This window comes from Struthio camelus, chromosome 4, assembly GCF_040807025.1.
Source record: "Struthio camelus isolate bStrCam1 chromosome 4, bStrCam1.hap1, whole genome shotgun sequence".
In the NCBI taxonomy this organism is placed as follows: Eukaryota; Metazoa; Chordata; class Aves; order Struthioniformes; family Struthionidae; genus Struthio; species Struthio camelus.
The window spans coordinates 83,779,964-83,807,853 of NC_090945.1; the positions used below are offsets into that span (position 1 = coordinate 83,779,964).

At 46.6% G+C, this 27,890-nt stretch overlaps 1 protein-coding gene across 2 annotated transcripts in view; it reads right to left on the reverse strand.

Moving 5' to 3' along the window:
• Positions 1-27,162, reverse strand: part of SMOX (spermine oxidase) — a 68,917-nt gene extending 41,755 nt beyond the window's left edge. The window contains exon 1 of one of the 2 annotated variants that reach the window (XM_068943750.1): positions 27,054-27,162. The gene's annotated coding sequence lies outside the window, so the exon portion shown is untranslated. Of the gene's footprint in view, positions 1-16,663; positions 16,837-27,053 lie in introns of those variants that run through there. The other variant, XM_068943749.1, reaches the window with a different exon arrangement.
• Positions 27,163-27,890: the final 728 nt, after the last annotated feature.

Genomic DNA, 27,890 nt, shown 5'->3' on the forward strand with positions numbered 1-27,890 from the left:
GAAGAACCCCTTCTTGTTGTCCTTGACATCTCTTGCCAGATTTAATTCCAAATGGGCCTTAGCCTTCCTTGACGCATCCCTGCACACTCTGACAACGTCCCTGTATTCCTCCCAAGTGGCCTGTCCCCTTTTCCACATTCTGTGTACTTCCTTCTTCTGTTGGAGTTTTGCCAGGAGTTCCTTGCTCATCCAGGCAGGTCTCCTGCCCACTTTGCTGGACTTCTTACTCAGAGGGATGCACCCGTCTTGAGCCTGGAGGAGGTGATGCTTGAAGATTAACCAGCTCTCCTGGACCCCTCTTCCTTCTAGGGCCCTAACCCATGGGATTCCTCCAAGTAGGTCCCTGAAGAGGCCAAACTTAGCTCTCCTGAAGTCCAGGGTTGCGATCCTACTCATTGCCCTGCTCCCTCCTCGGAGGATCCTGAACTCCACCATCTCATGGTCACTGCAGCCAAGGCTGCCCCCAACCTTCACATCTCCAACCAGACTTTCTTTGTTTGTTAATACAAGGTCCAGCAGCACACCTCTCCTTGTTGGCGTCTCCACCACCTGTGTCAACAAGTTACCATCAGTGCTCTGTAGGAACCTCCTGGACTGTTTGTGCCTAGCTGTGCTGCCTTCCCAGCAGATGTCAGGGTGGTTGAAGTCTCCCATGAGAACCAGGGCCTGTGATCATGAGGCTACTTCCAGCTGTCTGTACAAGGCCTCATCAACTTCCTCTTCCTGAGGAAGGCTCAGGAAGCTCCCCTTAAAGAAGAAAGGTGTTTTCCCCATGCTACTTGAAGTGCAGGGTTTTGCATACGACAGCTACATGTTCTGATTTTACAAATATTTCGATGGCAAAAGCACAGAGCATCTCCTAGCTAGACACTCTCTGCATTCAGGATGTCAGAATACCCATAGAAAATCAAGCACTGTTACAAAAAGCATCTTGCAGCGACAATTCACCCTGCTGTGGGATTTCCCTCATAAGTGCTAGCATCTAGATACACTGAAGCAGAGCAGAAAGTGTAAACAGCTGGTGAAAGGCAAGGAAAAGAGGGGTGGGAGAGTGAAGAGAGAAAAACACAATAGTGACACCTTCAGCTTTTGTTTCCACCTTACTGCAAACATCAAAACAAAGCCTGAGAATAAAATCCTCTCTTGAGACACCAACAGAAAAGCTCCTCCAGGCGAGTACTTGTGCTTTCAGGTTACTAAATGCCCTGCAGGCAATCGCAGCCTGGAGTGCTGTGGGATGCACAGAAGTGATGGATTATCATTTCCACCAGGTGCCTTTCATTCCTCCTGATGCACCCAAACTCAGAACATTTCTTCTCTGTGACTATCAAGATATTTTACTGTCACAAAGGGAAATTTATTTTGCATTGCTCCTTTTCAATAAACTATGTCTCAAACCACTTCACAGAATTAAGATAAAACACTGCTCGGGAAGAGAGGAACAAAGAACTACAGGCTATGGAAAAAAAAAGAAATATTTTAGATCTAAGGGATTTTTCACCGAGCAGGAAATTTTGTCACATGGTAAACAGCAGAGGCTGGGAATTGGGACACTTGTGTTTTTATCTGTTCTTCTACAGGCTTCTTGTGTGACAGGGGATAACATAATGACAATTCTACCCATGAATTACTAAAAATACAGCACAATTTGAATGCATTTGTATGGGAGCTCATTTTACTCCGCATGTCAAGCTTTACCCTTTTGATGCTTCAGCTTCACCATATGTTACACAGCATTAGTACCTAGCCATGTCAAAAGAGCATTTTGATTAATGCCCTCAAATGAAAAGAAACTAGAGGAGTGCAAAGCTTTGGAGTTCAGAGGCCCAACAGGACCACAGAGTTGTGAGGAAGTCAGAAGAGATGATAACAAGCCAGTGAATTTCAAATCACTTCTTGTATCCATCCCATAACTACACATTTAAACCCATACAGCCTACAGATAGGCTGGCACGTTGGCAAGGAAGATTTGTCATTTATAAATTTAGCAGCAACTTCAGCTATAGCATGATGCTTCAAAAGTAACAGAGTTATAAAGTGGAGTTTATAGGAAGACTATTTAAACTGAAATGAGACCTCACCTCACTGAGTAAAGTCTTTTCTTAATTCCCTTCCTGCTTGAATAATTTCATCCGCTTCATTTTTTCTACCACAACTGCAAGGGTCTGTCCTGCAGTGAATGGATTTTTTTTTTTTTTTCTGGGATAACTTCCAGGTTAAAGAGAAAGGATTTACACTTGAATGAAACATGGGCTCTGTATTTGGAAAATATGTTTTGAAAACTTGGGAAGGAAGCAAAGTCTCCTTCATTTAAAAAGGGACTCAATTAACATTCTCCCACAAGTCTTCCTATGGAAAGAAAAGTACTTGCTGCAGGACATGTGATTTCAAACTTGTTCTCCTCGTTCACAGTGTCGCTTTCTGAAACACAGGCCACTGCTTTTGAGAGACACGAGGATCTCTGCCCAGCTTTCCAAAGAACTGCCTGTCACAGTCAAGGCCTTGACCCCAGGCATGAGATGTTCTGTGACCGAGGCTCAGGAAAATTAAAATATTGCCTAAAGACCCTGATGAAGATCCACATTGATAAACTCTCTCTGTGAGCACAGTAGACCCCTCTCCAATAGGAGATAGCTTATCTCTGCTTAGCCAAGACTGTGAGCTGAATTCCCACAAGAACTAAGAAGCATCACAAATCTCACCACCTAGAAAAATCTACCTGCCTTGTCCTCCCGAAAACATACAGCACTGTGTGTTCGAGTCTAGTTTTTAAAAATGTGCAAAGACGACACTCACAATCAACCAAAAAGATGTTCTGCTTTTGATGCACAAGTTATTGGGTGTGAGCTTGATCTGGAACAGGTAGTGAGTAGGTCAGACAGGACCACCATAATGGTTACCTGGGTTTTGAAAAACAACTCCGAAAGCGCATAGTAAGTCTAGATATTGCCCATACAGGAGGAAGAAAAGGGCCTATGCCATTATTTTTTTCCGGCCAAAGCTAAAGGGGAAAAAGGTCACTGACAATTTAATATCCAATTTCATTTCTGAATTCTCTTATCAGCTGCGTATGACAGATCATTCTTCACCCTTTAATAAGTATCTTTTGAACTGCAGCCCGACGCAAAGCTGATGATGGACTGAGTCAGGGAGTTTACTACAATACACAGCAGTTCGAGACGGGAGAGAAAGGCATTATTAGTGCATAATGCTATAGAAGGTCTGCAACCTTTGCCTAATTGAACACTTTGGACAGATCATCTACAACAGATCGCTAATTCATTTCTTCTGGATGTCAAAAACTCAAATCTGACTCAGGCACGCAGAAGCAGAAGGGAACAGCTATCCGTAGCTACTGACCTGCAGTGCCTCAGCTAGGATGCTAGGTTTTCTACACAGTGGAAAAAAAAAAGATATCTACTCTCTGCAGAGCCTATCCAGATGCTGAGGTCTGAATTATCCTCTGGAAAAATGCCTTTTTCCCTGCTGACTATGCTCTTAACCTAGGCACTAAACCAGGCATGAATACTATAAAAGTATTTCATATTTAACAGCTATTCACTAGTTCATCCAAAACAAGGTGGTAGCTTGGAGGATCACCTACACAGATGAGCCAAAACAGCTACTCTGCGATCCTTTCCTTTCATCCAAAATAAAAGTGGGTTCGCACTTTGTTATTTAATAAGATTTTCCATAGGAGAGGTGGCATGCTTTAAATTCACACCCCTCTTTACAGTGGGAAAACTTCCCCACATGGACAAGCACCTAACTCTTAACTATTGTCCGCTACATCAAGATAGAGATAAAGACAGAAAACATCAGAGAATCCTCCCAACTTCCCATATATATGAAATCATGCACACAACTGCAAGGCACTTTACACAGCTGTTAACTGTGCCGCACAGTGATAATCACACTTAAACTAGTTTAGATTTGCTTAAAATAAATTCTTAAAGAAAAGGAGCTCTACTACTGCCTTTTATGCCTACTACAGGCAGATGTTGAACGGTATGAAAAGCTGAAGACATTCATTAGATGAGTTAAATATGCTATAAATGAACAGCCCTAAGCAGTTCAGCCCATACACAAGGCCAAAAGATAGAATGAACTTGAGCCCTGCGTCAAAATTCTCCATCTGTCCCAAGTGAATCCACAAAACATTTGTACAGTCCCTTTCCTATTAACTGGAGATGAAGATCCTCTCGGCAGATGCAACTTCTGCACTGAAAAATGCTCCTTGCAGATTCCTTCTCCTGGGAATATAATAGGTGGTGACAACTCGTGAACTATGCTCACATCTGCATGTCTTTTAATAATTAAGTTAACTGTTGGGGGAATAAAAACACACAGAGCTCTACAAGAGACTGACTTTTAGTTAAGCCTTTGAAAAGAGTTAATCTATTCCAAAAGTCTTAGAACAGGTAAATGCAGTAAATGGATTTTCAAGGGAAAAGTATTTCTAAAATTAAAGAGCTTCTCTCTTCCATGCGTAAACTGTTTAGAACTGTTCACCCCAAGCCCCGCGCAAGCTTTCTAATCCTGTTCACACTGCATCGTCCTCATGCTCTGGTTTTCCAACCAGGAACCTGCTGCAAAACAAAAGCGTCTCGCACATGCATAGGGTGCATCCCTTCGCCATATCGTGTTGGATTTAAAGCCAGGGATGATAGTATCCTGCACAAGAAACCTCTGAAAGAGATTCAACTGTTAGAAGAACTGTGCTTTTAAAAGTGAAATTGCGCAGTGAGCATGAGCAAAATCTAAGTGTTGCAGCTCTCTGCTCTGGGACTCAAACCCTAATGTAAATACTACAGACATACACAAAGTCGCTCTCTCAGAAAGTTCCTGGAAATGAAGTGATGGGGATACGGGGCCATATTTATACTGCTGCTCCGCTGTGCAGCATCTTCTGTCCATTTGTCACCAAGTGCATCTTCCCCTCCCTGCTCCAAAGCAGATTGAGTGTAATATACTTATGCAATTGTGAAGTGTACTGCCTATTATCCAATTAGGCAGCTAACGAGATCTGAGTAACAGCACGTAGGCACAGATAACAGTTGGCTGATATCTGGTACAGATTAGACACGTACTTTATTTTTCCAACCCTTGCAGAAAGAGGGTTGGGATTCGTTCAAAGACTGCTTTGAAGTTTGGATTCAGGTAACTGTTTAATTTCATTTGGGACCCATAAACACATCACGTTTGTTTCCTCTTGATCTCCCAGGGCTGTCATACAGCAACTGTCCCGTCACAAAAGTTCTGATAAATCTTGGGTGTTCTGCACATTTAAACTTTCAGCGTAGACAGGGGCAGATCTCACCACCTTTAAGGTCCCATCTATCTTCAAAAACCTATGGAACATGGATCCTTTAATGAAAGGACGCATGCATCACCAGAAAAAAATTGTACGCCCATATAGAAGCGATAAGGATATTCAGAAACGCAATCTTTATTAGCTCTGACAGTGTTCCACATGGCATTCCCATAAGATCCAGCTAAGAAAACATGAACGAGATGTAATCACCTTAAAATGGCTGCTTGACAAAATAACTCTGGGAGCGTAATTATCAATGGTTTACTATCTAATTGGGAAGGCACTGGAAAGCAGGTCCAGCCAGGCACAAGAGCTGTGCAATATTTTCATTAACAGCTTGGATGATGGATTGGAATGTATGCCCATAAAACCAACAGATGATTCAGAGACGGGAGGATTTGCAAGCACTCTGCGGTACAGGTTCAGATTTCCAAATGATCTTGACACACTAGTCCAACATCAACAGGAGGAAATACTTCAGAAAGCAAAATTGCATGCACAAATGCAAAAATGGGGAGCAATTCCCTACGCAGCAAGACTACAGAAAACGCTCTGGCATTTTAGATGGTCACAGTACAATTAAGAGCTTCAACAACGACCCAGAGCAGCATAAACGCAAACCTCACGACTGCAGCGATGATCCCTGGAAAGCAGTAAGCTATACCTTGTATGGTTTTGTCGTCAGCTGCTCACTACTGTGCAGCTACTGTGCTTTTTACAAAATGCAGACTGGATCTTGGGGAGAGCAACAAAAATCCATGAAAATGAAAAAACACCAGGTATGAGAAGAAATTGGATCCATTTAAGCCAAATATGTTCCTAAGAACAGACTAGTCCAGGCAAGCAGGCAGGCCACAGCCTGAAGGAAGCCTCCTTCTTCCTTCAACCAGCAGGAAAAATTCCCAGTTTAGCTATTTCTAAAGATATTGGCTTGACTCCCCACTTAAAGAAAGGCTAGTGGCCAGCAACATGGATGGAAAGAACAAGAGTCCACGGGCTTATCTACTCAGAAGAAGAGAAACTTTATTTTTTATAATTCCCCACGTGCCTTCATTTCACACCCCACTTCTTTCAGCACACCTCCCCTCACAGGCCCCACATAGGTCAGTCTAAACACAAATTGTTGTTGTTGCTGTTGTTTTGAAGCAACTCTTTCATTAGCAAATCTTGAAAAGACTGACTAACCTGGAGACACTCAGCCTGTCTCCACAAACGGAGAGAAACATATCTGATAGATGGACTACAAGGTGGTTAGAATTGGCTGGATCATTGAGCTCAAAGGGCAGCAGCCAACAGACTGAAGTCTTAACTGGCAGTCGTTTACGGATGGTGTTCCTTCAGGGAACCCCGGTCCAGGGGCTAATACTGTTTAACATCTTAATTAATGACCTGGATGATGGGAGGGAGAGCTCCCTCAGCAAGTTCACAGACAACATCATGCTGGGAGGACAGTCAATACACCGGAGGACAGGACTGTCCCAACAAGCTGCAGGAACGGACTGAAGGAAACCTCTTGAAGTTAAGCAATACAGATGTGAAGCCCTGCACCCACGATAGAAAAAAAGCATTTATCAACACAAACTGGGGACTGACTGGCTAGGGAGAAGCTCTTCAGAAAAGCACCTGAGGGTCCTGGTGGACAATAAGGTGAAGAGGAATCAGCACCCGCGCCCTTGCAGTGACGAAAGGAAGTTCCACACAGGAAGTTTCACCTAAACCTGAGAAAAAACTTCTTCACTGTTTGAGGGTGACAGAGCATTGGAACAGGTTGCCCAGAGAGGTAGTGGAGTCCCCTTCCCTGGAGATATTCAAAACCCGTCTGGATGTGATCCTGGGCAATATGCTCTAGAGGACCCTGCTGGAGCAGGGAGGTTGGACTAGATGATCTCCAGAGGTCCCTTCCAACCTAAACGATTCTGTGAAAGCCAGCCACAAGAATGGGCTCTATCGGGAGGGACAATAGCCAGCAGTTTGAGGGAAGCGATTTTTCTCCTCTTGGCACCAGTGGGGCCACAGCTGGAGCGCTGTCTAATTTAGCCGATGTACAAGGGCAAAATGACGGAACCGGGTTTGTTTAACTTGGAGAAGAAATTAGTGTTAATGGGGGATTTAATTTCTTTCTTCAACTACCTCAGCAGGGGTTATAGAGAAGATGCAACCAGACTCTTCTCAATGGCACACAAAAAAAGGACAAGAGGAAACGGGCATAAGTTACAGCAAGGGAAATCCTAATTAGCTAAAAGCAAAATATTCCTCACCATGAGAGTATTAAGCATGGCACCAGGTCGCCCAGAGAGGTGGTGGAAACTCCTTCCCTGGAGATTTTTAGAACTTGACTGCACAAGGACATAAGCAATCTCGCTCTGAAATCGGCCCTGCTTGGAGCAGGGGGCTGGACTAGAGAGCTCCAGATGTCCTCTCCAAACTAAATTATTCAGCAATTCTAAAAAAAATCATTATGAAGAAATCCTGATCAAGGGATTTTGCACAGTAGCCTACAGCAGTTTATACCTGTTCAGTGATAACAAGTATTTTGGACTCAAAAGCTGGCAATAAAATACCTTCCATGATGTTCCATTTATCTGTAATTAAAGGAGAAAAAAAAAAAGAAAGAAGAAAATACTAGAACTTTCACGGCTCTTTGAAACAGCCGTATCTTTAAAAGTACAAGAGAAACTGAAGACTCATACTACACAAGTTGTCATATAGAAGCTCTAAAAGAAAACTGAGGGGAGTTCAGCGAATGTATGTACTAATAGTTCAAGTAAACAAAATTAAGGCTGTTCAACCCAACCTGGCCCTCCCATCATAATAAACACAAGTAGCTTCCAAGAGGTGTTTCAGATCTGTCCAGACCAGCCTTCATAATGATAATACCTTCTTCAGTTACCTTGGGATGAAGGCTCTCTAGAGGTAGACATAGCTTTCATACATATTTCCTACTCTCTCCCACTGAAAGAGATAACAGAGCTAGAGAAAACAGTCACAATGATATTCACAGGCAAGTGATTTTATTCCAAAAAATAGGCTTCTGGCACAGCCTAACTTTGCAAATGGAAGCAGCAAATAGTCATATTCTCTCAGACACAGTTCAAATGAAACTGCCACCTTCCTCAAACTGTCTGGTAAAACGAATCCTCTAAAACCTCACAAAATAGATTCAGCTACAGCATGCAAGAAGGCCAATGGATGCAAACTGCAGTATTTTGTGAAATGGGAACATCTGTCCACTTGGAAGCAGATCGAACCAAACTCAGATCAGATAGCTGGCTCCATAACACAACAGCCATTTGGAATCATTTTCCTAAGACTATAACGATCAAATGACAATCGCCTTCAAGCAAACGCCTAATCGTTACTTATCATGCTGGCCGGCGTGCTACCAGTTTATCCTTCTAAGTAACAGTTCTAGTGCTAATCCGCTACATTTTCTGCCCCGTCATGCTTTACTTCTGAACATCAGCTTTCCTCTCAAAGCAATCAGCACAGCCACATGCTACCAGTCGTGCAAATGCATGCATGTCCTTCACAGAAATGAAGGCACAGTACCTACACAATCAAGTGCACAGAGCATAAGCACTGCAGAGAGGGAGAACAGAAGGTCACCAGTCAACTACAGCTGGGAGGTCAGACGGAGAGGGCACAACTGTCCCCGGTTACAAGCCAGCAAGTCACGGGGAAAGCCTTGCCGAGAGCAGCTGACAAGGACCTCCGTTTTACGACACTATTCTCAAGCTCTCTGTGAAGACCCATGGTACATCCCAGTAGAAAAGACGGTACTTGAACTAGAAGAGTATTTGTCTTACTTTTATAGTGGCTAGAGAGACATAAACCCATAATGAAACAACATGTTATGTCATGAATGGTTATTTGTGCTGCTGTCAGACAAAAGAAATGTACCTATCACACCCCAAGGCTACCTATGAGAGTCATAAGTAATTGTATCTGCCAGTTCAATATAGGTGAAGTGCCAGATGGCACACTGCACCGTTTTGGGCCCTGCACCTCAAGAAAGACATGATCCAACTGAAGCCACTGCCCATTCCCAAAGACGGCTGCAAAGATGGGAATAAACAAGAGGCCAGCAGTTTTTAACTGCAGCAGGAGACATAAGGAAGAGCTTGGTAACGGTAAGAACAACAGAGGACTGAAACAGTTCACCCAGGGAGGATGGGGAAAGTCCATCACGGGAGGCTTTTAAGAACTGTCTTGGAGAGACATCTGTTGGGAAAGTTTACATAGGTCTGACCCAGCCGTGGAGCAGAAGGTCAGATTAGGCAACATCTCCAGGTCCCTTCCAGCCCTATGGCTCTTGGGTCGTAACAGAAAAATAGGACAACGGAATGTATCAGCAGCAGCCCCAGAGCAAAAGAGCTTCCTAATATTTCTATAATATGACGTGCAAATGCCATGAGATCCCATGGGCAGCGTCTGCCCATTCCCACATGGTAACTCCTGCCTCACTTTCTGGAAGAGCAATACAGAGATAACACAAATGATCAGGTCTTATGGAGTAGGAGCATGGGCATGTGATCAGGAGCTATCTTGGCACAACTGCCAAGTACCTCTCTCACATCCCACACGATGGGGATGGTTGTTAACAAGAGTCTATCTGCACTTGACCTTCCCTTTTGCCACATTCATATTTCACCGTGCAGTCAGAGTAGCTCTCTTGTTTTCCTTAAGCCATTCAGCTGTACTTCCTTGGAGTTTTTGCATGTATAAGATCTTTAGGACTAGATCCCTTTCATGTTTGTTTTGGGGACCCCTGAGCCAAATGTCTGTGCTTCTAACAAAACAAAAAAAAAAAAAGAATTTTTAGATCATCTGCTTAGCGTTACAAACTGTCATCTCCCCTCCAGCACTGGCTGTCTCTATGCTTGACTGGGAGCCTGGCACATGAATCCCACCTGTATAAACTCTTTGTGAAGAGATGTCTAGTTAGGATCGATCGTTACGGACCGTTCAGCCACCCCTAAGATCTACGATGTTCAGTGCTTCCTACCGGCCAACCTCCAGCAGCCAGCTAGCAAGAGTGAAGCTGACTTTAGGCAGCTCTCTTATCAAAACCTTGGATCCCCTCCTAATGCTCTCCTGTGTGGTGTAGGGAGCCCACCACACAGCTCTGGAGCCCGTTCCAAGGGAATCAGGGGACAAAAAGATTAATCACCCAGTGCTTAACTCTAAAGACCGTTGTCCCATTTAGTCCTTTGTTGAGTTCTTTTCAATGTCCGGCACCAGATGCTATGGTATAACTGGAGCAATGGTGTGAGCTTCCTACTACCATAAAGGGGTCATTTACTTTAGTCTACTATATTACTGGAAGCACTGTGCTTCTGAAAGAATTAATTAACGGCATATAGTGTTCTGTGAGATGAGACAATCCAAGCAGCAGACTGCAAACAGCAAGCCCCAAAGTACTAACTTTCACCTCAGGGTCAGAGCTTGAGCTGTCAACTCCAACAGCAAGGGGGTTTTAGGAGCTTTTGCTTCCTTCCCCCTTGTCTCAGCTCCTGCAAAGCAGATCTCCAGCTCTCTGCTGTGTGTTTGTGGAACTACACGGTGTGTAAGATCGCAGAAACGATCCAAGGCAAAAATACCCACTCCACTGTGTGTGTACACGTGCTTGTGTGCACACTCCTGTACCTCTGCAGGAACAGTTTTGCAATCCACTGATCTAAGTTTGTGCTGCTCTCGAGGCAGACAGTCCAACTCTCTCACTGGTGCTGGCAGTGGCAGTCATGGGATGCGCCAGGGATTGGATCCAACTGAAAAACTGCCCTTTAAAAACAAAAAATATCCTGCTGTCAGGCAGATGGGCTCCCCGATCCTCTTGTCCACAGTCACAGCAGCACCTAAGCAAGAGTGGGACCAACCCTTTCAATAGTAGCAGTGTCTTAAATCCGCCTAAGCCAACCATGAGACTATGCCCTGACAGGGGTGGAGAACAGTTATGCAAGAGAGGAAACAAGTAGGCAGAGATAGGACAGCACAATGAAAAGATCTTAACGCAGTTCCTTTGCTGAAGCCAGTGTCTTGCAAAACTATACTCCTCACAGCAACCCAGCCTTTCTGAAAAGGTCTACAATTTGTAGGAGTTCAGCTAAAGCATTACCAGACATGTTAACGATGCATGTCTTCCTGGTGGACTCCACTGGGACCGCAACAGCGAGCAATTCCAAAAAAAGAAAATCCTGTTAGAAAAAGATTGGAGATCAAAGCAAGAGGTTACACCTACATCCTGGAACATGCACGCTCATGGGACAAAAGAATTTTAAATTCAGTTTCAAAATAAATGTCTGTCCATCCAACAGAAACATGAGGTTAGCACACTTGAATGCTGCACCTGTACAATACCTTCTGGAGAAAAAGTCTAGTACTCCAGCCTACCCCATCTGCCTTGCACAATTAATTAGACTGAACACAGTTCTTATAAAGGAAACTGTTCCTCTCTTATTCAGCGGCTGGCTTAGGGACAGCCCAGGACTACCTGTTCAGCTTATAGCATAAGGCCTCTTCTGGATACCTCAGCTATAAGGCAGCCTTCTTTGAGTAGGTATTTCACAATGGAAATGATCCAAACCAAAGATTTTTTTCTTCTCTCTTCAAAGCCTTCAAACACCAGCATATCCTGTCCAATATTTGAGTCATTCCAAGCATGCCAATAACCTACGTTGTTAAATGCCATTCAGCTAAATCTAGAAGACACGCTTAAAGTCTGTAATCATACAGAATAACTGTGAAGCACAAAGAAAATAATAAACAATTGTCCATGCTTCAGAACTGATCTACCTCCATTGCTTAGTTCTCTACTTGTGTCAGCCAGGAAAATAAATGTTTTCTTATTTCTTAAAAGGCAGTTCCTGCCATTGAACTCCATGATGTAAAAAAAGAGAAAATCGGATTTTAATGAAATTTTCAAGCCACTACAAAGACGCTGCAGCATTTTAAAGATCTACTTGATAAAAGAAATGTGAGTGACCAAATAATGGTAACTGAAGATTCCCCACAAGCTGAAATCGGCTTTATTTAAGTGAATTAAGCTCTTTAGACTTCACACAGCTGAGCATCTGCCTTGCTTAATGGAATCTCAGTTCTGCCACTGACTTGTTCTGTGGCCTCCAGATCTCTCCATTTTAGTTTTCCTAGTTGCAAAAATGGGAACCCAAACTACAACCCACCACATCCATTCTTACAGTCTCCACGTCCTGGCTCCAAGATCTCACAATACAAAATCTTCAGTGGCCACAAAGAATCAAATTGCTGTTAAAATCAAGGGCATTGATCAAAATGCTTCAAAGCACCACCACTTCTTTAAAATTCACTGCAATTAAATATCTGCAGGAAAAAAAAGGACGCCCAACATATACATGGTGCATCTCCCACAGTAAAGGTCTGTGTTATGCTACTGCCAGGATCAGCCTGCAAACAGGATCCACCCCGCACACTGTCTTATCTGTAGGGTGAGGATTGCTGGTTGAATCCCCACCACCAGGACCGTTCCTCCAGCCTGCAATCCAATCCCCGTCCCCAAGGTCCCTCATGGATGCTAGCTGAGATATCCAAAGCCTTCTCTTCCCAAGAGATGACAAAAGTACATGTGCAAACTGTGATGGCAGGGCCGTATATTTTGGTGACATGACGGATGCCACAAACAGTGGCACAAACAGTAAAGGACAGTGCCACGAACTCCATGAAAGACTATGTAGTCTGCACAGCTGTAGAATGAGACAGCTATAACACTGCTGACAATATCCTGCTTTCAGAAAAGATAGTTGCATGCGTCAAGATTAACCTCAAGAGCCTTTATTACAGGTTGTGGGGGACTCTCAGAACCACCTCTGAACCTGCAAAGCTAGAAGTCTGAGATACAGCAAAAGGTGAACTGCACATGCTCCCCAAAATATTTTTACAACAACAGAGCGCTGACAACCAAAAAAAAGAAAAGATACCAAGACACAAACACTGGATCTCAGACTTATGATTTTACACAGCCACTTTTCTGAGGAGACCCACACATCACGTGAAACAGCTGCAGCACATCAACATGAGCTCCAGATACCATGATGCACATGGTGTTCTTATGCTAAGCAGAGTGGCCATGAAGCGCCTTTTTTTTTTTTTTTTTTTTTTTTAAGTAGCTCATATTCCCACCCACAGTATTTCTGGAATTTAGTCTCAAAATTTAAAGAAACCACAGAAACATCAGTTTTCAACAAGCAAAGATCTATGAAGAATTTCCATGGTGACTACTATAAACCAAAGTCATATTACTGTGCATATACAAATACACCCTCTACAAAAAGCATGAAATACCTGGCCACATTGAAACCAGTGCCTCAACAAGAGCTGATGAGAACCGGATGCATCATCAAAATAGCTCAAAATTTTCCTGTTCCCTCAATAGCTCTACCTGAAACAAGAATGACGACACGTTCTGGAAAGGGCACAATGTTTTGCGATGCCATTTGCTAAACAGTTCATTTTCGAAGTGTCCACAATACAAGTGACTGGTGGCAATAGTTGATCTGTGGTTATGCTTCTAACCCCTCATTTACAGACTACCTAGCCTCCAAGTTACTGGTGGGTTGCTATCACTCTCCTTTGTTAGTGCTGCGTTTCAGCCTAACTTTTCAACCAAAGCAGAGCAGGACAGATCCTTAAGCCAGATGGGTTAGACGCTCTCTTGAGAAGGAAGAATTCAAATCCGTTCTCCACCCACTTCTTTTCCAAGAGGTATTCTTTATATCTATTTCATTTATTATTTACCACTCTGGCACAACTTTTTAACTCACCAACAGAACCAAAAAAAACTAGTTATTTCATTTCCAGAGCTTTGATTTCATTAACCTCTGGAGAGGACTGATGTCTGTGGCTCCTGGGAAGGGAAATGTCTACATTTTTCCACTTTCTGGTCTGTGAATTATGGTTACTGGGAGAGGGAGATGGCTGTTAGTTTTGTGAAATTCAATGGGCTAAATGCTAATATTTGTAAAAAGCAAATAGAAAATCATTTCTACTTCTTTTTTACATAAGCCAAGTATACAAAGTAAGTAAATGCATATACTTCAGAAGCCAGCATCACCATTTTCCTTGGACCCTCATTTGGGGCAGCTAGAAATTAAACAGAGAATCTGAGAGCAGTATAGGAATAAGTCAGTTGGATTATTTTAGTAACTCCCCACAAACTTCTCAAACTGTGCCCATAGACAGAGGTGGGCAGGAGTCCAGAGCAGGTAGAGGACTGCAAAAAACCCCAAACCATACTACTTGGTTAAGGTGAGGACAGGTGAAGGAGCACCGTCCACACCTTTTCGATGAAAGGGGCTCATAAACAGTAAGCGTCCTTCTGCTTTCAAGGAAAGCTGGCAATCTGACAGAGCTTTCCAAACTCCACCTTAATCTCTCCATCCCTATCAAGCTGACCGAGATTCTCCTGCCCCAGAAAAAGACTGTGTTTCAAAAATACTATAAGTAACATTTTGACAGCACTCTGCCACATGTTGGTGAGAAAGACACAACAGAGATTTTTCAGAAAAAGTACAGCCATCCAAGTGAAAAACCAAGAGGGCTCTCCAGGGCTGCCTTAACAACGGAAGAGATTGGCAAGGGGGTTCCCAGGGCTCGTGGTGTTCCCTCTCCACTCCAGAGCCACGAGAAAGTGGGGCACAAGCCAGCTCTACCAGGCTAAAGGACTAAGAAGGACTCTAAACTACAACAGTGCTCAACATCAGCTGGCATTTCCAGGACTTAGAAGCCCCAAATCTCACAGCCTGCTTTCACACAGAGTTTGGCCAAAAGCAGTAATCCCACCAAAAATACCACCTAGCTGCCTCTCTAATGCCCAAGCTGCCCATGTAAACACATGAGTGGCCATGCCATGATTTGTATCTAGACACTGAGTCAGACCTGAGACCTGTCTTGCTGCCAGCTCTGTATTTATCCAGATCTGCTTCCCGGTCCAGTTTCCCACTCCACAAAGGGCGGGGGGGGGGGGGGGGGGGAGGACTAGGGAAAGACGACACTGTCTTTTTTTAGAGGCAGAGCCAGCTGGTACTACGGACCTTGCTACCCAGCGAAAAACAGAAACACTGCACATCTGTTGCACGGAAGCGCCATAAAAAGATTAGTTTGCGTTAGGCTAACAATGTGAAAAAGAAAAGGAGCTGCAAGAGCGAAGTGTTATCAGTAAGTCAATAAAACAACAGTTGTAAAAGACTGAAAGCACGGAGCGTTCTTACACAACACGCAGCAGTACTTGCCGGCTGGTCACACATCCTCCACCAAACCTGTCGGGGAACGCGCCGAGCAGCGCTGCGTCTTACATGCTACGGGAAAAGCGGATCAGCAGGGTGAGCTAAGGACAGAGCGCTGGGCTCAACCCCGCGCTCGTGCGGGACCTCAGAGTGGACGTGCACGAGTTTATACAGATGGTTTCACTTTTGTATAAAGCTCGTGTTTGCATCCAGCGTAGCGGGGCAACTACAGCCGGCCTGAGCGCTGTCTTTAGGATGGGCTTTTCACCGGGTTCGAGACAGCGTTGCCCGCGCATCGAGGATTTTGAGGGCTGAGCAGAGCGCAAGGATCAAGCAGCGCGGCGGTCACCTGTGGGACTGAGGATGGAAATCGCCAAAACGCGAGGTCAGAGCCCGCCTAACCCTGCAGAAGGCGGAGGATCCACCCGCAAACGCGCCCTCCGCACGGCCTGCCCAAGACCCCAGCGCCCGCCACGGCCTCGGAGAAACACGCGCCTCGTCGCCCCGCGTCCAGCCGCGTCCGGCGCGAGGGGGCTCTTCCCCGCTCCACCTTCGCCCCGGCCTCACCGCCCGCCACGCCGAGGCGGGGAAAAGCCGGAGGAGAGCCGGCGGACGCCGTACGGACACCGGGGCCTCGACGCCCCATGGCCGCCGGGGCCTCGACGCCCCGTCGCCGCCGCCCGCTCGCTCCACCAACTTCAGCGCGGCCCCGGTGGGGCTTTCACCCACCAAAAATTTAAATTTTTTTTTTTTTTGGGGGGGGGGGAGGGAGGGGGAGGAGAGGGGGAGGTAAACCAGAGAGAAAGGAGGCCGCCGGCGGTTGTCACCCGCGGGCGGCCGGCGGGTCGCGGCGTGGCGCCGGCCGGGTCAACGCGACGGCCGAGGCCGTTGTGGGTCGAGCCGGGGGCCGAAGCAGCCCGGTGGCCCCCTGGGGGGCCGGGAACCCCCCCCCCCCGCCTCGCTGCGCAGGGAGGCAGAGGGCGGGCGGCCCGGCGGGAGCCGGCGGCGGTGGGGCAGGGCTGAGGGGACGCGGGCGGAGGGGTGAGGAGAAGCGAGGGAGGAGGAAGAGGAGGATGCCGCTGCCCGCCGGTACCTCTCTCTCTCTGCGGTGGCCGGGGGCGGGGGGACGGGGACTCGCCGCCTGCCCAGCTCGCCTCGGCGTCTCGCTGCTCCCGGCGCGGCGGCGGCTGCTGGCAACTGCGAGGCGACAACCAGCGCCGGCCCTGTTTTCCAGCCGCCCTCCCCTTCGGCCCGCCCCGGCCCCGCCTCGAGGGTGCCCCGCTGCCCGCCTCCTCTTCCTCCTCCTCCTCCTCCTCCGCGGCCTGGCCCGCGCTTCTGCCCTCGCTGCTGGGCCTGTTTCGGGGTTTAACGCTTCCCCCGCCGCCGCCCTCCCTCGGCGCCCCCCCACATCCTAGCGAGGGGGCCGTGGTTGGGGAGGAGGAGGGGGGCACCTCGCCTCACACGCCGGGCCGCCAACGGGGCCCAAAATCCGCCTCCCCCCAAAAAGCTTCCTGCCGCTTCCGCCAAGCTGTTGTTGTTGATCCCCCCCCCCCCTCGCTGGCCCCGTCGCCGGGGTCGCCCCCCGAAACGCTTCGAGCTGTCCCGTCCCCCTCCGCTGCGGCGGCGCGGCGGGGTCGGGGGCCCGTGGGTTACCCCTTGCCGTCCAGCCGCCGCCGGACGAACCAACCGCCTAAACGCTTCCCGCCGTCTCTCCGTGCTGCACCTCCTTACCGCCAGAAACGCGGATCCTCCAGCTCCGCTTCCTGGCACCCAAAATACGAACTGAACTCAGCTTGGGAACAAACACGCAGGAAAAGAAAGGGGGGAAAAAAAAAAAAAAAACACACGACCAAATGGCAAGACCTAAAATCCTGTCCCTACCTGCAAAAAAATGCGATGTTTCTCCCCTTAGAAACATCCGGCGGTTTGCCCGAGCCAGGAAAATTCACATCAGTCTCAAACTGCCAGTGACAACCTGTCGCCCCGCGCTGCACGTTGCTTCGCGAAGCCCTGGGTGTACATCCGTCTTTGCTGACTTCTGGAGGACAGCCTGGGTAAAGGATTGCACCGGGGATTACAGCGTTAAACCACAGTGCCCTTCAAACACACCGTCCGGGCGCTGTAGGATACGTGTTCTAAAAACCACCCTCTGGACACAGGCCTCTTCATGACCCAGACCTCTCCCGATGGCAGAGGAAAGCACAAATCTCCTTCCGCCATTTAACAAGCCAGGAGGCAGCATTCAAAGCCCTGCAGCGGATCCCCTTCTGGTAACAGGGATCTTTTGCTTCTGACCTTGGTGTCTTTCGTGTAGCTGCAGCTACCTGACAAAAGTGTGTCTCCAAGCTGCCGTCCCGTAAATAGCACGTTTTATTGAATTATAGCCCCTTTCTGAGAAAGCTGACAACCAGAGATGAGCAACACATAACACACACAGTGAGGACCCACCAGTAGAGCTGAAACATTTAAAAATATCCCCCAGCTTCCCTGTTAAGCACTAGCTGAAATCGCTTTCAGATGTTATGGCAGAGAAGGTCTTGACGAAAGACCGCGTGTTGGATGAAAAGACGTGTGCGTGCAAATTGCCTCCAGGCATTTTAAGGTTTTATAAATCATACTCATTCAGCTGCCTGGCTGAGGTTCACACCTGCAAGGCTGGAGCGAGGTTGCCTAGCCAGGAAAACATCTGAAGAAAACAGCAAGAAGAGCACGGGCCTTGGGTTTCCCAGCTTCAACCAGATAATAGAAAGGACCGCACGAACTTTTCCTTTTCATATATGCAGCCTTTGCATGTCATTTTCTTCCAGACCTTGTCCTCTTATGACCGCTTTATTGCTGCTGTCACAGCTGGAACTGATTCCTGCAAAGCGCTTTAAGGTACCCAGACGCTGCAGCCATGGTAGTATTTGACAGCCGCTAGGGGACAACAGGCATCGAACAGGCATCTTGCTGTCGAAGAAGAAGCAGCAGCCGTGCCCACGCACATGCTCCGCAGCCTCAGCACAAGGACTCCGCAGAGCCTACAGATGGAAGCAGAGCTTTGCAAATTAAAGGACTTCAGGGAAATGAGCCACATCCCTGTTTTAACCAGCTACGTCTGGAAAGGGAAGAATTGGCAACTAGGTGGAATGCGCTGGCTGGAAAGAGCAGCCATTCCCACAGGACCAGGCAGGGTCTGAGATGATGAGGAAATAGGGTCAGCTGGATGGTATGGCTTGGAGCTACCTATCTGGAGGGGAAGCAGAGGAAGTCGGGATTTCCTGCCTGAAGTCCTCAGCATCTCACAGCGCAACTACCTGCCTCTGGAGGCTGTCTCTAATCTAGGCCGTGTCTGTTCCTAGCCAAACAGGAGCCGCAGTGAAGAACAGACTGGTGCTCCCTGTTCCCACAGACAAGCTGACCCATGAGAGCTGCTAGTCATCCAGCAGCTGGGAAAGCTGATGAGCCAATTCCTACTGAATGGCACTTCTATTTCCTCCATAGCAAATAAACAACGGTGCTCCAGGACTGCACTAGCTCGTAGCTCCCTCGGCTGCAATTGGAAGGATTAGAACTAAATCTAGACAGCTCTGTGTAGCTGGGGTCCCCTGGGCTCTACTCTCTTTCTCCAGTCTAAATTTGGCAACGGTGCCCAGCCAGCTCGAAAGCCTTAGGCACACTTGCAAGAAATGTTGAGAGTACATGCAGATGCACTTACTTGTGGGAAAATAAAGCAATGTTGTGTTGCAAGCACAAGTTTAATACAGTGTTCGATGCATTAAAAATGAAGAATTGACAGGTATGGCTGTTGGTGTCATACTCAATAGTTCCAGTGAAATTTGGGGAAATCCTAAAATAAGCACTTTTTGTGCCTCTGACATTTATCTTCTTAGCTTGCGGTTTGTGAACAGCTGGCCTACAAGGTAAATAGAACATCTTTCCTTGGAAGATGCCCATGAACCACAGGTTTATGAATGAAATGCAAATGGAAAGATAACAGTCTAGAGAGTATAAGCCAAAAGCCGGGGGGAAAGATCTCCTTGTGCAGCACAGCTGAGAAGACAGCCATTTGCATTTCACCAAAATCTCCCAGTTGAGGCCCAAAATAGCTCAGATCTCATGTCCTTCTACACACAAACTTTCAAATGAGGAGGGGAGTGTAGCAATATAATCAAAAGGCTGAGGATGGAAACGGCAGGGGTGGAGGAATACCTGAACATTTCCTGTAGACATACTGTATTAAACTATGCTTCTGGATTTAGGGGCGTTTGAAGTCATGTCAAGGGGCTCTCTAGGATGGATTGCTACTTTTTTTGTTAAGCAAAGCAATGATTCAAAGCCGTTAAGGGATTGTCCTGTGGGTTCTTCTTGACCAGCATGACGCCATTTTCCTAGAACCGTCAGGTGAGAGGAGGATCAAGAATGATGTGACACATTTTTTTAGAAAAATAAAGATCTAGCTGCCTGTAAAAGACCCCAGTAGGAACGCAGGAAGGGAGATGAAAACTGCTTAGCATTCTGTACCCCTCCGTGCTCCAAAACACTGTATTCCTAATATTCAATGCTTTGCCTCTCACCATTTTCGCACAGCATTTTTCATCCACAGAGTTTGAAAGGTTAGTGAAAGTGCCACTATCTCCCAGAAGTCAAGCAGTCCTTTCAGTGCACAGCCATCTCACGCAAACCACAGGGCACGCTATTTTTTAACAGACCAATCCCCCGCTCTTGCTAAGACTCTCAGTTGATGCCGAGAGCGTGACTGCACTGAAAAAGCCTCGTTGCGAGTCAGAAGTTTAGCACGTGCTCAGATCTTTGGGGGCTCAACTCATCCATCGGCACCTAATAGGTCTCTGTCAAGTTAAAATGTAACTTAAGAGCCAACAAAATGTATTTCTTAGAACAGGGCTTTCCCGATTTTGGAAGCCAGGATCACTATCATAAGGGCGCTGCTGTTGGCTGCTGAGGCTGCCTGCTCGGGGATGGGCTACACATGACTTCCGAGCAGTATGCTCCCCCAAGCAGTAGGTGAAGTACAGTTTGGAAATGCTTGTGTTAAATAATGACGTTACAATGTTCCAAACAGCCCAGCTGACCTTTCTATCCGTTACACTTCTGTTTACTAGAGAGAAACTAATCCGTTTTACCTGCTTCCAATAAAGCAGAGAAAGTAAACCTACTACTAAGGCTCACATATAATGCTTTATTATCTTTCCGTACATACGTAAAACAGAATTTCCATGATTCATTCACCCGCTTCAGGGACACTTGAATAGTCAAGCAAAAACGTACATTCCCAGGAGAAAAAGCGAAACCACATCCGGTGCAGGAGAGAGAAGCGTTCTAATACAAATACAAAATCCTGCTAGAAGGTTTATCTGAAGCAAGACTACTGATCATAAACACGAGAGGCAAGGGCAAAGATCAAACAGTACCACTTCTTGTGAATGTTTTTCCCCTTCTCCTCACAATCCCCTGACAATAAGTCAATAAAAGGTTTTACCAAAACTACAAAGGGAATCCAAGAGCCCAGCAGCTTCCCTTTGAAAGTATATTCAAGCTACAGGCGGTTTCAAAAGCCTCTTCAGAGAGTCTGCTCTTTGCTAAAAAGCCTTGTGACCTTCTGATCATTCCAGCATAGCTACAGTAATTCAAAGGCATGAGTAATTATGACGTTTGCTATTCAGTCATCATTTGACAAGCTGTCGAGGTGACAGGGAGATCTATCATAGATATTTCCCTGCTAGGAAAAACAATCTAGACAGAAAATAACCATCCTGCTCACCCTTACGATTAGAAACAAAACAAGTCCAGCTGAGGAAGAAACATTTTGAAATTCCCTTTGCAGATTTTTTTCTTCTGTATTCCCCTCTAGAAAGGTGATTGCCAGAATCACACAGCTTAAATAATAATTTCTTCTAAAATCCTGAAAGCCACAGGTTTTAAGACTTTCTTATATGTGTTCCTGAAAGATTGTACCTGCTGAGAAAAGCATCCGCTCTCAAACAAAAAAAAAAAGTCTATGCGTGAAAGGTCCACTGCAATCCTCGATAAACTGTTGTACTCTGAATGCTTGAAATGTGTCCCTATTTCTAGCTTGCATCTATCAAGCGTCACGGCCCAAATACTTTTTCTCAGCGTGCCTTCTTTTCTGCTAAATTGAAAAATCATTTATGATCCCATTTCTGCAAGTTCTCCTAGGTAAAGTTCCCCTTTATTTTCTCTTTAATTAGGAAAATCGGAAATAATTTCACAGGCGCACAGCCAAAAAGCAGGCTGAAAGATAGCATGCTTTCTCCCCGCCCCCCGCACACACATCTGCACACTGGCCGGAGGTTATGCAGTTCAGCAGCCCAGATCTCTCGCAGTGTCTCATCGTACACAGCACCTGGCTCTGACGCTTCCACTGCATTTCGTTACGATCCACGTGTTTCAAGCCCGTCAAGGTCTCTGGTTATTCTTCCTTGATTCCCCCAATTTTTCCATCACCTCCCCGCCATGCCCTGAGCTTGGAGCCTCCGTAACAGGGATTGGACTTGATGAGCTACCAAATCTCTGCGTGTTGTATGCTCTGGGATATACCTGCCACCATCCCCATTCTCTGCCCGTTCTCCTCTTCACCTTGAGGAACAACCCCAACCGACAACCAGGGCAACGGGCACCATAAGGTCCAGCTGGTTTACTGGCCAATCTCCCCTCAGCAGCACTTCTCTCCCAAGAACAGTGCACCCGCGCAGGACAGTCCCTATCTGAGGCTTTAATTCACTGTACACACACCTGCCAGTTATTAAATTTGCTTTGGACAAGAATTGGTTTGTGGTTTTTCTAGTGTGTTTAAGAGAGGGGAAGTGTAACACCAGCCACAAGAAACAGGTCCTTCCTGAACCTTCAGTCCTCACCACCATCATGCACGCAAGGCTATGGTCACATAGATCCTGGCTCCTGCATTTCATGCTGTTATTGCATGCTCTTTCCCCTTTGTGACCTGCTGCATCTCTCTCAGCTCCTGGAGGATGTCAGCTTCAGGAAACTCGGCCACACCACAAAAGCAGATGCCTTTGAAAAAAGGCAGAAAAAAGGAGCAGAAAAAAGGGGCTGGCAAAGAATGAAAGAACAGCCGTCCCAGGCCAGAACAGTATCGGTCTAGCCCAGTATCCTGCCTCCACAAATGGACAAATAAGAATTGCCCGTTTCGGCCCCCAGTTCTTTTCTGCTCAGGGACTTCATGAGCCAGATATGGTTCCTATGTGTTCAGTGACGTTCACTGGATTTTGCTTTCATGAACTTGTCTGTTTTCCCCGTGTAAGTATTTACCATCTACAACATCCTGCAGCAAGGAGTTCCACAGAGGAACTGCGTGAATAACCACCTCCTTTGATTTGCTCCGAACTTACTATCTTCATCTATTGCTCCCATGTTCTTATATTGGAAGAGCAGGGAACAGTCAACTTCTGTCCACTCTCTCCAAGCATCTCATGAGTTTGTTAGACCTCTAGCATATCCTCCTTAGGTCATGCCCAGAAGAGACCGGGCTCAGCTAGTTTGCTCTCTTACGGAAGGAGCTGCGGACCTCCACTCCACCTTGTTGCCAGTGCGGCACAGGTTGCATGAAATTGCAATCACTCAAACTATTCTGAACACAGAGAGTTCAGGAAATGAAAATTTGGCAGGTACAAAGGAACGGGATTGAATGTGGAAATCTGGGAGGAGGTTTAGCTGATAACAGCTGAGCGCTCGCGTTAGAGCCTCTCACAGCGGGTGACAGAGGAAAGGGCAAGCAGTAGCAACTGCAGCGAGCCTAGTGGAAAAATGCAAAGTAGTCCTACAGGTCTCATTTTCCATCTCCAGCATTGGCCAGGTGTCAGCAGTACTTCCAGGTTCAGCCAATATAGCTCTGTTTCTGATGTTCCCCCCGAAAGCCCAGGGGCTGACACCTGCAAAGGCCAGTGAACAGTCCTCAGAGCCTTCCTGCTCCACCGCCTCTTCCAACTCAGCTCTCAGGCTGGATCGGGAGGGCAACACCATCTCTCCCCCTCTGCCGTCACTCTGGGCGCTGCGGTGCCTACAGATGCTGCCTTCTCACAGATTGCAGCCGTTGTCACTGCTGCTGCGGACCAAAACAGTCCTGTTGTTTCTCTGCGCCTCGCTGTCTGTCTGTGCCTGTCTCTCCGCTCCTCGCTATGCCGAGTTCACAAGCTGCCCAGGACAGAGGCTGTCTTTGTGTTCAGCACATGTACACTGCCAAGCGCAATGGTACTGGGTTTCCTAAAAATAGCTTGCCCCACAGCTAACCTGCAGTCTTTGAGTCAGAGGTCTTGAAGATAAGCCCTCAGATACCTTGCACAAAGTCAGGAGCAGAGGCATTCCTGGGGTGAAGAGAAAAGCTCTGAAGAAATAGGGTAGGAAGGCTCGTCGAGAACAGACTGCAGCCTCCGTAAACCCGCAAGCAGCAGGGGAAGCTGGTGCCAAGGGGCGTGGGGAGCAAATATCCTGTACAATCTGCACTTGGGCATAATATGACAACTGATGAGCCACAGGGCTTTTTACAGACAACCTCCAGGTTCTGTGCATGAAGACACAACCCTGCTAGCCACAAAAGTAATCCACAAGAATAACAATCCATCTAAATTATCTGGAAAAGCACTGGAATTTAGGCCCTTCTTTACATACCAGGGTGTATTCAAATAGCATTTTACCCATCCACAACTTGCAAAATATCCATTTACTCTTCCACATTTTATGTTAATAACAGAGGAGTCAAGCAAGCTAGATTGACGGGCTGGTTCCCAGGGAAACATGAGCAACTTATTTCTCTTAAATAGCAGGCACAAGTGTTTCCTGTGTTAAACCATGCAGCCTGCTGTGACATTCAGATCTCTAGGATATGGTTCCAAAGGGACAGACGTGTTTGCATGGCTCGAAAACAGCGAAGGAGAAAGGTAGCAGCGCACTAGAGAAAGAGGGGCAGAGCGGGTGGCAGGCACTAGCAGGAATCAGGCAGCCAAATCCCTTTGGTGGAAACAGTCCTCTGGTCTCACTTCCCAAAGGAAGGGCAAAACAGGACTGTAAGAGAAACTGGAAAAATCACCCAGCAGCAGAGCTAAAGAGCAGCCGAGTGTTGTTGGGAGAGAAGCAGAAGAAGGGAATTCAGAATAGCAGGTGGTCAAAATTTCGGTCAAATGCTGGCTGGCTAAGAGAAGGTAAAAGCATAAGAACAGTCATGCTGCTGTGGCCAAGGGTTTATCCAGCCCGTGTCTGAGCATGGCAAGTTGCCTTCTCGGGTGCAGGTAAAGGTGGGAAGGGACTTGGGAGAGGGAGAGGGAGCGAACAAAGCCGAGTACCATCATAAGATGCTCTGTGGTAAGGTGCAGGGCATCACAAAACCAGCCGCTTATATCTTGGCTCACAGTGGCAGCCCTTCAGCTCACGGGATCTCTTGAGCCTGATAGGGTTTGTCAGTTTAGTAAACCCCAATCTCTGGCCCGTTCACCTCCTGAACCTTCTGGTATCCACGACATCCCTCAGCAAGGAGTTTACAGCTCCACTCCCCGCTGCATAAGGACTCACCTCCCTTGGTTTGCTTGGAGCCCAGATCACACCACCCTACTTCTGGTATTGGATGAGACACTGGACAGCCATTCCCTAGCCACTTTGTCCCTTTTGCACTCAGGATTTTCCAGATCTGTCATCTCCCGTGCTCCTGCAGTATCTAGGACCACATTCTGCTTTCGCTCATCTCCCCTGAGCCTGTATTCATGTGGTTTATAAGTGAGCAGGTGAGAAATTGGCCTGCTGTTAATTCTTCTTCCTTCATACAATTTGCTTTTTAGTTTAAAAAAGAAGGGGGGGGTTATTAAAACTTTTTCATTTTCCTTCAATTGCTTTAGGATCTAGAAGAAAAGAAAGAGATAATGAAACACTGAAGTTCTGTGTGCCAAAGTTTCCAGGTGCCCAATGTCCTGTTGCCAGGACACTGAACAAACAACCCACAAACACGATCCTGTGGCTTTGTTCTGCCAGCTGGAAACCTCAGGTCATTCTGCACCAAGACACAACTACAGACAAAATCCTCAGGAGCAGGCAATATATGACTGAGCAAAACTCTCCGCAAGGCAGCGCTTTCGTCTAACAAAGGATCCCGAAAAGAGACCTGCATTTTTTTTTAACTGATTTGCTGGTTCTTTCCGAGGAACGTTTCCATGAAAAGGACTCTGTCCACGCAAGTGACTCAATCCAACAAACAGCATCAGTGATTCATTACTCCTGAGTGTGCCAGCAGTGGCTGGTGACCTGTATGGTGCTGAGGTTCTTCCTCACCAGGAAACAGCCTTGAATAAATGACCTAAGCAGCGTGATTCAGTCGGCAGGACCACAGACGGCAAATCCCACTCACATGCTCCCTCCAGCTTTTCCATCCCTAGCCAACCTTTTCTCTCCCGTTTCATTCAGCTTTTAGCGCTCAGTGCAAATACCAAACTGACTGAATGGTGAATTCGCTCAAACGCTGTCACAACAGAATTCAAACCATTTCCCTGTACTTTCCACGAACATGAGAAAAAAAAAACCCCAAATGTTGCCAAAAGGAAATGAAATGGGACAAACATCAAAGGTAAAAGATAATCCTTAATGGAATTAGGTGCTCACAAATACACATCTTAGGTCATACATCCCAGCACAGCTCCCACTGGAAACTTTCATCAGCGAGAAACTTCTGACCAGGTCATTAAAGGAAAACCTGGAGGTGAGGCAGATCTCTAATGTGGTCTGAGAAATGGTGATAGTACATTAAAAAAGTCCTTCCTGTTCTATGCATTCAGCCCAAATATCCAAATATCCAGCGGCTCTCAAAGTGCTGATGCTTCAGCTCTGTCTGAATCTTGCGCACACTTTCTGCTCAAAAGCCAAGGAGAAAAGGTTATCTCAAGTAAAATAGCTACAGTTCCATACAACTTAAACATAAATCTTTGAAAGTAAGAAAGCCTTCAGGATTTTACAAGCACATTAAGCCCAGTCAGCTTCCTAAAATTGAAGGGTCCTTTTCACCTTTTACAATTGTCACTGTACTTAAGAGACCTCAGTGAGATTCCTGCTACCGAGGCGTTGTGCAAACCACAGAACTGTCCCTACGTGGAGAGGCTCTTAATTCATGTACAATTTTTTTCTATTCTTGTTGAGATAAGGAAACCGTGCTCGTAAGAGTCCATCTCATAACTAAAGCCCAGCCTGTGGACCTGAACACCAAAGCCCGCTACGATCCTATGCAAACACTCTCAGGTTTTCTTATTCCTCAGTGCCTGTTTTCCCCCTCTGCAGCTCAGCGACAGCAGCGTTTATGCCGTTTCACAAGGCGCTGCGATAGGCAACAGAAAAATGCAATGTGAATGCTAAAATAGTCATAGCTTCAAACCTTTTCAGTTTGAAGACCCCTAAAAGCTTGCCGTTGGAGGATTGGACCCCTGTTGCGCATAGTTCAGCCCACTGACCACCGTCCCACTCGCTTTAGTTACCTCTTGCTGCAACTTGCTGTGCCAGTGGGTGGATGGGAGCGGGCCCCTTTAAATCTTGTGTTGTGCTTGCACAAGTGGAAAACAGCTCCTATTAAAAAAAATCCCTTCTGTTTGCCAAGCCGTGTGTAGAGATTATGAATCATTAAATGGCAGCCACGTGTCAGCAAAAGTAGCAGGAAGTGTCTTGCGTTTGACCTTTATTTATAATAGCAAGAACACTTCACAGCATATAGTTACAATGATCTAATTAGCCTTGCTCACCAAGAAACATTGGATCAATTACTTGCATAATGTGTTTTTTCCATTAAAAAAAAAAAACAATACTCTCTGGCTGATACTTATTGGGCTGGAGGAATTCTGAGAAAGCCCTTTTGGTCTGTTGCCTTCGTGTGTTTGGAAGTTGAGGGACTTTTTTGGAGGTTTTCCTCCGAGATCCTAATGAAAGAGCGCACTTAAAATCAAGACCAACTGTTGACTGATCCTTCAGCACACCTGCGTTGTTCAATATACGCCCTTCTTGTTTCACAGGATCGGGCTGTGAGCTCGGGAAACCCTTCATCAGTCGTGGAGGTGCTGAACCCTCTCCTTGCTGTGCCCAGGTAACTTGAAACACAGGCATATTTTTCAGAAGGTGACATGCCTGGTTCTTTCTGGTTGGGCACAGGGCAACTTTTGTACTTTTTAAATTAAGGGCCCACTTCATATGGTGAGCTAAATTAACTATTCACTGTCATTAGAAAAGGGGAGGGGGTCCCTTATTTCCCTCTGTCCTCTTTGCCCTGGGACAGTGGGATAGCATTCTGCCAGATTAGTGAGTTGGGTCTGCTCAAGGAAGGG